Source organism: Panthera uncia, chromosome E1 (genome assembly GCF_023721935.1).
Source record: "Panthera uncia isolate 11264 chromosome E1, Puncia_PCG_1.0, whole genome shotgun sequence".
NCBI lineage: Eukaryota > Metazoa > Chordata > Mammalia > Carnivora > Felidae > Panthera > Panthera uncia.
The window spans coordinates 51,434,602-51,442,701 of record NC_064814.1 but is presented as its reverse complement, the minus strand read 5'-3'; positions in this window follow the sequence as shown (position 1 = coordinate 51,442,701).

Genomic DNA, 8,100 nt, shown 5'->3' with positions numbered 1-8,100 from the left:
TAAGACCAAAAAAGGGTCAATGAAACAAACTGTCACTGAATTGACACTATCCGATGCCGAATAGTATTTTCTCCCCCAGGGAATAACTTTAAAACTGAAATGTCTTCCATTTCTTTGTACATTTTCTTCTACTTATGGTCCTCTGCCTTGTAGTGAGTCTGCTGAAGTCAGAAGGCAGGAGGCTTTTAAGGAAGAGTTCCACTTAAATTTCTTGGTATGGATAACAGTTGATCCAAGAAACTCTTGAAGCAAAGCTACGTCTTTCTATTTGATCCAAAATCTACCTATGACCATGATTAAGTCCCTCTACATGAATCCCTTTGTCATCAACACTCAGTTATTAAAAACAGATCATTATTATTACAGTACAGAGGATAAGAACAGATGTTTAAGACACATTTTGTGTTAAAAAGTCCCACTTCCAGAAGAATGCATACATTATGAATTGTTGAGTTTTAGCCAAAAGGGCATGTCAGCATTGTGTTAGAGTGTGAGATACTTGGGACGATAAGCCTTGTGGAAATGTCAAAAAATTCTTTTAATACAAAAAAAACATCTAAAATATATGAAGATCTGAGGGAGTCCTTTAGTCCTGTGTCTCCATATCAACAACAGTTGCTATTATTATTATTTGTTTTTATTTTGTTGATTTAGCGAACATTTATCATGTGCCTTCCATGCGTGTGGTCCCAAAGGTGGAGTAGTATTGAATAAGGAGGGCAATTCTGACCCTCACCCAAGAGGCAGTATGAAGATAGAAACAAAGACAAGAAATCAGTAAGTTCCAACACTGAATGAGGGCTATGAATACAAATAATATAGATGTGTGATTTGCAGAGGTTGAAGGGGAAACGTCAATGGAAGAAGAGTCAAGAAAGGCCATCTCCTTCTACAGAGCATTTATTACGTCACACATTCAGCCACCCGGGTTGCGTAAATTATTTCCTACTTTGTGTCACCATCACCCCTCCAGGTATCACACCCAGTTTTCAGATGAGGATACCGAGGGTTAGCTATCTAGCATAACCTGTCCAAAGTCACCGACCTAGAAAATGGCGGATCTGGATACATACCTCAGGTTGTAGAACTCTCAACCTCAAGGCTACGAGATTACTGCCTTGTGTTGTTGTTAATATCTATTCACAATTACACTTAACTGTAACACATACTGGTACTACCTTACTGAACATGCAGTGGGTATTAGTTGTATGTGAGATTCTCTACCTGTAGCAACGCTCAACCTTACAGCCCTCCTACAGGATCTTAGAAACGCTAGACCAGGCTCAGAAAGTGGAACCGAGGTAGGTTGGAATGCATTCCAGATCTTTCTGCCTGTTCTCTTTCCCCTCTACTGCACTTGCAGTGGTCTGAGGGCCAAAGGCATGCCCCAGAAGTCTTGTTAGCAAATGGCCTTTATCTGTTTGGCTACTGCACTCGACTTCACGGGCAGCAAGCGTGTGCCACCAGCCCACGGCTCCTGTTGCATAACTAGCCTTGCCAGGTGTATGTCTCGAGTACTTGGATCAAGTAGGAGTTATAACTGAAGTGCAATGTCTTTCCTCAAACAATTGGAAGCTGCCGAAGTAGAACTCCATTCAATTTACATCACCAAACTGACACAATGAAGGATTGCCAACAGAAGGAAAATAGGTACAAAGTATAGCTTCCTGTGCACTTGAATCATGGTTGAGCCGTATCTAATACTCAATCGCCAACTGTAGACACTCTTAATTCAGTGAAGTTATCATTTTTTAAAAGTGCTTGGGACAGGAGCATCTGGGTGGCTCTGTCCGTTAAGCTTCCTACTCTCGATTTTCGCTCAGGTCATGATCTCACGGTTCATGAGATCAAGACCTGCGTCAAGCTCTAGGCTGACAGCTTGGAGCCTGCTTGGGACTCTCCCTCTCCCTCTCTTCCTTCCCCTCTCCCCCCAGTCTTCCCTTTCTCCCAAAATGAATAAACAAACATTTTTTTTGTTATTCCTTGGAACTTGTGTACAGGTGAATTCTCATCATATGCCCATGGTAGAAATAAACTTGGAGCTATCAGATTGAATCCAACATCCCCATTTTACAGATGAGAAATCGAGGGATTATAGGAAAGAGTAACTAACATTTCTATAGGGCTGTTCTAGAGTCTTCACACATAGCAACTATTTTGATCTTCATTAACAACGCTGTGAAATAATGATCGTTCCCATGTTGAATTGGGATAACTGAGGTATTTGATGAAATAATGATCGTTCCCGTGTTGAGATGGGATAACTGAGGTATTTGATGAAATAATGATCGTCCCGTGTTGAGATGGGATAACCGAGGTATTTGAGGTGGTTAAGTGATGTGGAAGTGGTCAGGATTTGAACCCCACGGTCTGGCTCTGGGGTCCATGCCCCTAAACACTGCATGACATTGCACTGCCTTCTACGCGCCTGCAAAGTGGAAGTAACCATTCACATTGGAAGGAATGCAACTCACTGAGCTCTTCACCCCTTCTTTCCTCTTTTTTCTCCTTCCTGCCATTGACCCTACACTGACTTGTGTATGCCCCTCTTCTAAACGAGGAAGGGAAAAAATGGGAGAAATTACAATACAGCCAAACTGGAAAATCTCTTTACTTTCTTTCCCCCCGAAGTAATTTTGGAACGTAGACACCTTTTTGTTCTTTGAGATGACATTTTCGATATTTCCTTGGAGGGGAAAAGTATTTATTCATTCATTTATTTATTTATTTATTGGGCACCAGCGAGGAAGGGGCAGAGAGAGAGAAAGAGAGAGAGGCAGAGGGAGAGAAGTGGGGCTCACCCAATGTGGGACTCGAACTCATGAACCGTGAGTTCATGACTGGAGTGGAAGGCAGATGCTTCACGATTCAGGCGCCCAAAAGATATTTCTTTTAAATCAATGCCCTGAACCCCTAAAAGACGAGTGAGAGCACATTCTTATAATGAGGAAAATAATCAAACCGTTTTATTGGGGAACCCTATCAAAGCTCTGAAGTTCTAAAATATCTGTCTAGAGGCAAGGAAAGAACGAGAACTCTTGATGTGTCCGTGTGTTAAGAGCTGAGTGAGTCATTGTGAGCAGTAAATGAGCTCATACCTGTAAAGAGCTTCATAAAGCACCTGACTCATAGAAAAGTGCTCAATAAATGCTACATCTTGTAATTACCATCATCTCACCGCACTTAACTCTTTAGACACAGCAATGGCAAAACCCGGTAGCCAAACTTACGGCATGTGTGTTTTATATCTTGTTTCAAAGCTATCTTAGCAACAGGAATGAAAGGCTTTAAAGCGTGCAAGTCCCTTGGAGGAAATAATGGTTTTTTGTTGGAGAAAACTGGAGGACTGTGAGCTGCATGGCAGTGAAAATGAATCTGTCTTGCTAACCGCAAGCACATGGCGGGTGTTTGGTAAGTTTTGTTGCCTGATGTACTAATTTGCAATGTAGTTAGGGACCGAAGACAGCCACTTGAAAAGCTCGTTTACCATAAAAGGAAGAGGGTGCCTGGCTGGGTCAGTTGGTATAGCGTGCGACTCTTGCTCTAGGTGTTGTGAGTTCGAGCCCCGTGCTGGGTGTAGAGGTTACTGAAAAAAATACAGAACAATTAAAGGAAGAAAATACATGCCCACTGAAGAAATAGAATTTGGACAAAGAGGTGTCAAAATGGAATTTTCAGTGTTCATGAATCTAATGAAAATGTATACTGGAACTGACATTGTAAGATACAAATGACTTATAATTAAGTGAAGGCTAAGTGATAAAAATAATGCAGGATTAGGAATTCAGAGAAGAAGGAACTTTCTGATGGTTGGAAGAAGCAGAAGGCTGAATAGATTTTTTTTAATGCTTGGGGTTTGGATAGGTGGAAAGAAAAAGAGAGGCCTTCCAAGCAAGGGAAATGACATAGGTAATGGCCTCCAGGTAGGAATAAATATGGGTAGAGATCATTGACAAATAGGGTCCAGGAAGAAATGACAACTTTTTTAATGGGTGTGGCACAGGGTATCTTGGCTGAGTTGAGTATATATCAATGGGTAAAGTTTGTGGACACCTTTTTTTTTTTTAAGTATTTATTTATTTATTTATTTTGAGAGAGAAAGAGAGAGAGAGAGAGAAAGCAGGGGAGGGGCAGAGAGAAAGGGAGAGAGAGAATCCCAAGCAGGTTCCATGTTGTCAGCATGGAGCCTGACATGGGGCTCGATCCCACAAATCGTGAGATCATGACCGGAGAGTTGGACTGAGAGTGGGATGCTTAACCAACTAAGTCTCCCAGATGCCCCTGTGGACACCCTTTTCTGAGATCTTCTTTGAATTCAGGATGGAGAGGGAGCCTCCTTATCGATGTATGGATGCTTGGGGTTCCCCCAAACAGGTGCCTGATTACATCCTCTCATTGGGATGAGCCCAACAGCCCTCTGAGAAGTAACGTGCACCTGTTCCAGAGGTAGGGCTAGATTTTGGAGATTTGGAAGGGGTGTGTGTGTGTGTGTATGTGTGTGTGTCTAGTTTACAGATATGCACAATAGGGAGGGATGCATAGGCCCAATTGGGGACAGAGCAGTCATGAGGTGGTGACTCCAATGTCAGCGTCATATTGTGATCCAATTGCCCCCTTTTCAGGGTCTCTCCAGGTGGTGAAACTAAAAACAGCCCTTTCACCAGGATCCCAAGTTGCTCTCCTAGGGACATTTCTTCCCAGATGTGATTTAAAAAGAAAAAAAAAAGTCTAAAATTCATTAGAAACCTTAAAAACAAAATTTACTCTCAAGAAGATTGAATTACAAAATTGAGAGTAAAGAAGCTATTTCGTGGGGCGCCTGGGTGGCTCAGTCAAGCATCTGACTCCTGATTTCTACTCAGGTCATGATCTCATGGTTCGTGAAGTCGAGCCCCACATCGGGTTCAGCGCTGACAGTCCAGAGCCTGCCTTGGATTCTCTCTCTCCCTCTCTCTGCCTCTTCCCTGCTCATGCTCTCTCTCTCAAAATAAAAAATGAACTTAAAAAAAAAAAGAAGCTAGGCCAGGGTGGCAAGAAGAAAAAAAAAAGGTAATTTAAAAAATGAGAAAGAAGGTAAGAATGCAAACTGGCACAGCCTCTCTGGAAAATAGAACTATCCTACGACCCAGCAATAAGGCTACTAGGAATTTATCCAAAGGATACAGGAGTGCTGATTCATAGGGGCACATGTACCCCAATGTTTATAGCGGTGCTTTCAAAAATAGCCAAATCATGGAAACAGCCCAAATGTCCATCAACTGATGAATGGATAAAGAAGATGTGGTTTATATCTACAATGGAATACTACTTGGCAATGAGAAAGAATGAAACCCTGCCATTTGCAACAACGTGGATGGAACTGGAGGGTATTATGCTAAGCGAAATAAGTCAGTTAGAGAAAGACAGATATCATACGTTTCCACCCATATGTGGAACTTGGGAAACTTAACAGGACCATGGGGGAAGGGGAGGGGAAAGATAGTTACAAACAGAGAGGGAGAAAACTATAAGAGACTCTTGAAGGTGGAAAACAAACCGAGGGTTGATGGGGGAGTGGGGAGGTGGGAATTGGGTGATGGGCATGGAGGAGGGCACTTGTTGGGATGAGCACTGGGTGTCGTATGTAAGTGATGAATCACGGGAATCTGCCCCCCAAACCAAGAGCACACTGTATACACTGTGTGTTAGCTAACTTGACAATAAATTTTCAAAAATGAAAATTAAAAAAAATAATAATAATAAAATAAAATATGAGAAAGAAGACGATAGACACGGAGAAAAAAACAATTTCAGGATTTATTACATAAACCTTTAGCGTTCTTGAGTTCTTCTCTAGAACAGACACAACCAGAACAGAATCAACTTAAAACACCTGAGGCCTCTCGTGAGCTGAACGAAGCAAAGCAAAGAAAAGCAAATCTTCAGATTCCAAGACCAGACGTAATCACCAAACGTCCCTGTGTCTCTCCTCTTCAACCTGGAGACAAGTAGCCAAGAATTTCAGGCCACAGCCCTACAGTCAACGGAGGCATCCCGTGGTATCCAAGGTCAAAGGCGATCCCCCAGAGCATCTGCGCTGCAAAGACTTCATGAGAGAAGTGGGCAACTTGGGTTGTATGTTAGACCCCTGCTGGTGCCAGGGGCTTTCACAAATGCAGTACAAGAGTGTGGGCAGTAGGCCACAGAATCTTCTGTTGATCAGACTCCCCTGGGACACTGGTGAGCCAGTAGAACCCCAGCTCGCCCACATCTACGGAGCCATAACCTCTATCAGAGGACCCTGGAGGGTCTTTAACAAGCACTCTGGGTTCCTTTTATCCCCAGGGGATGTTTGGACCACCTGATTTAAGGGACTTCTAGAAAGGTGCCAGCGTGCCAGGGTGGAAGGAGGTCCGGCCACTTAGCATGCAAGGGGGTACTGACACAGCGGATCTGTTCCAGTGAGTAATGCAGGCCAGTGGTGCACAGAGGACATTGGGGTGAGCGCTGTAAACAATTCCGAGTTGGCATGTTCTGCAGATGTCAACCTGTGTCTGTGGCATGCATTAAACAGGCCACAAATCCTGGGCGGGAGGGACAGTCTGCCATCAGCAAATGTATCATAAGTCTTTCTCCCTGAGAATTTTTCTGATGACAGTGTAGGAAACAAATCTAGATATTCCACTGAATCAATGTTGTCATTAACAGATTTACAATTTAATCAATAATACAGGCACTCTGGTCAAACAAAGCGCACAGGAATAACGGTATTAAATGCCCGACAGCTTAAGAAGTTATTTATCTGTGCCTCTCTCTCTAAATCTATATCTATTTTTTTCCATCAGTAGAGGAAAGGAAATACGCATCGAAGTATCAATATATTCCTTGGAACAACTACCAGCTTCCACTTTAAACTTACCTCCGTCCTCCGATGGCACTCTGAATATAAAATAATTGAAGGGTGCCAATAATTTGTCAAGCAAATCTTTGGGGACTGCAACGAAGTCTCCGTGCCCCCAGAAGATAAAGCTTTTGGGCAGGGCTCACTGGGGAGAACCTTCAAGATCTTTCTGCGTTTGTACGCCGTAAACGTTGTCCGCTTTGCAAGTTGGAGGTACCTACTATTTTAGTAGGAATTTGCACTTCCTGTCTGATATTGATCTGGCCCCCAGGTTCATGTAAACTGCAGAGGCTGCCCCCCCCCCCCCCCCGCCAGGAGAGAACGTCATTAAAGAAAACGTTTCTGTCCTTCTGGAATTCACCCCATTCCCCTCCTTTCTCTCTCCCCTTTCACCTTCACCCCTCTCCCAGCCCAATTCGGCCCTTCCCTTTAAAAAAAGTGGCATTAGTTCTTTACAAGTGAGCAGGAACAGAACGAAATGTTTCACATCTGCTCTCCGAGTTCACGGATTACCATGAGAATGAGTAGCCAGTGTTTCAATGATGCACAGTCCAGTGGATGAGAATGAGGCTCAAGCCCGGTATCAGAGAGCTCTCTGGCTCCTGCCAGATGTCCTAGGCCCAGGACACAAAAGCAGTGAACCCAGGGCTTTAACAAATCACCTTTCTCTGGGGCTAATCACTCAAGAAAAGGTTTTGTCTCGGGTTTGGAGAGGGTCAGGTTGGTATTTCTCCAGTGAGCTGTAGCCTTGCCCAGCCCCTCCAGCCTTCACCCTCAAGCCTTTCTAAAGAGACCTCTTATTTCTTCCTCCTCCCTTCCCCCCCCCCCCCAAAATGCAGGGCTCTGAGGGCAAAAGCTGCATGCCGGAGTCTCCCACAAGGGCGGCAGGGGACTCATTAATCAATGGTGGCCATGTTGCTGGTCTACCTCTCGTTCTCTGTCTCTGAACAATAAAGACTTTAGCAAGAATAAAATGGCTCAGTGGGCATGTACAAGGTCAGGCTTAGTGGCAAGATGGTTCCGGTGTATTTTTCTGCAGGGAAGTTCTGTAAACCGGAGAGCAGCCGTTCTCAGAGGATGATGCCCAGACCAGCAGCATCAGCATCGTATGACAACTTGCTACCCTGACCTCCTGAATCAGAGCTGTGGCGTGGGCTCAGTCATCTGCGCCTTTAAAACACCTTCCAAGGCGTTCTGGTGTTCTCCTCATTCCAAAGAAA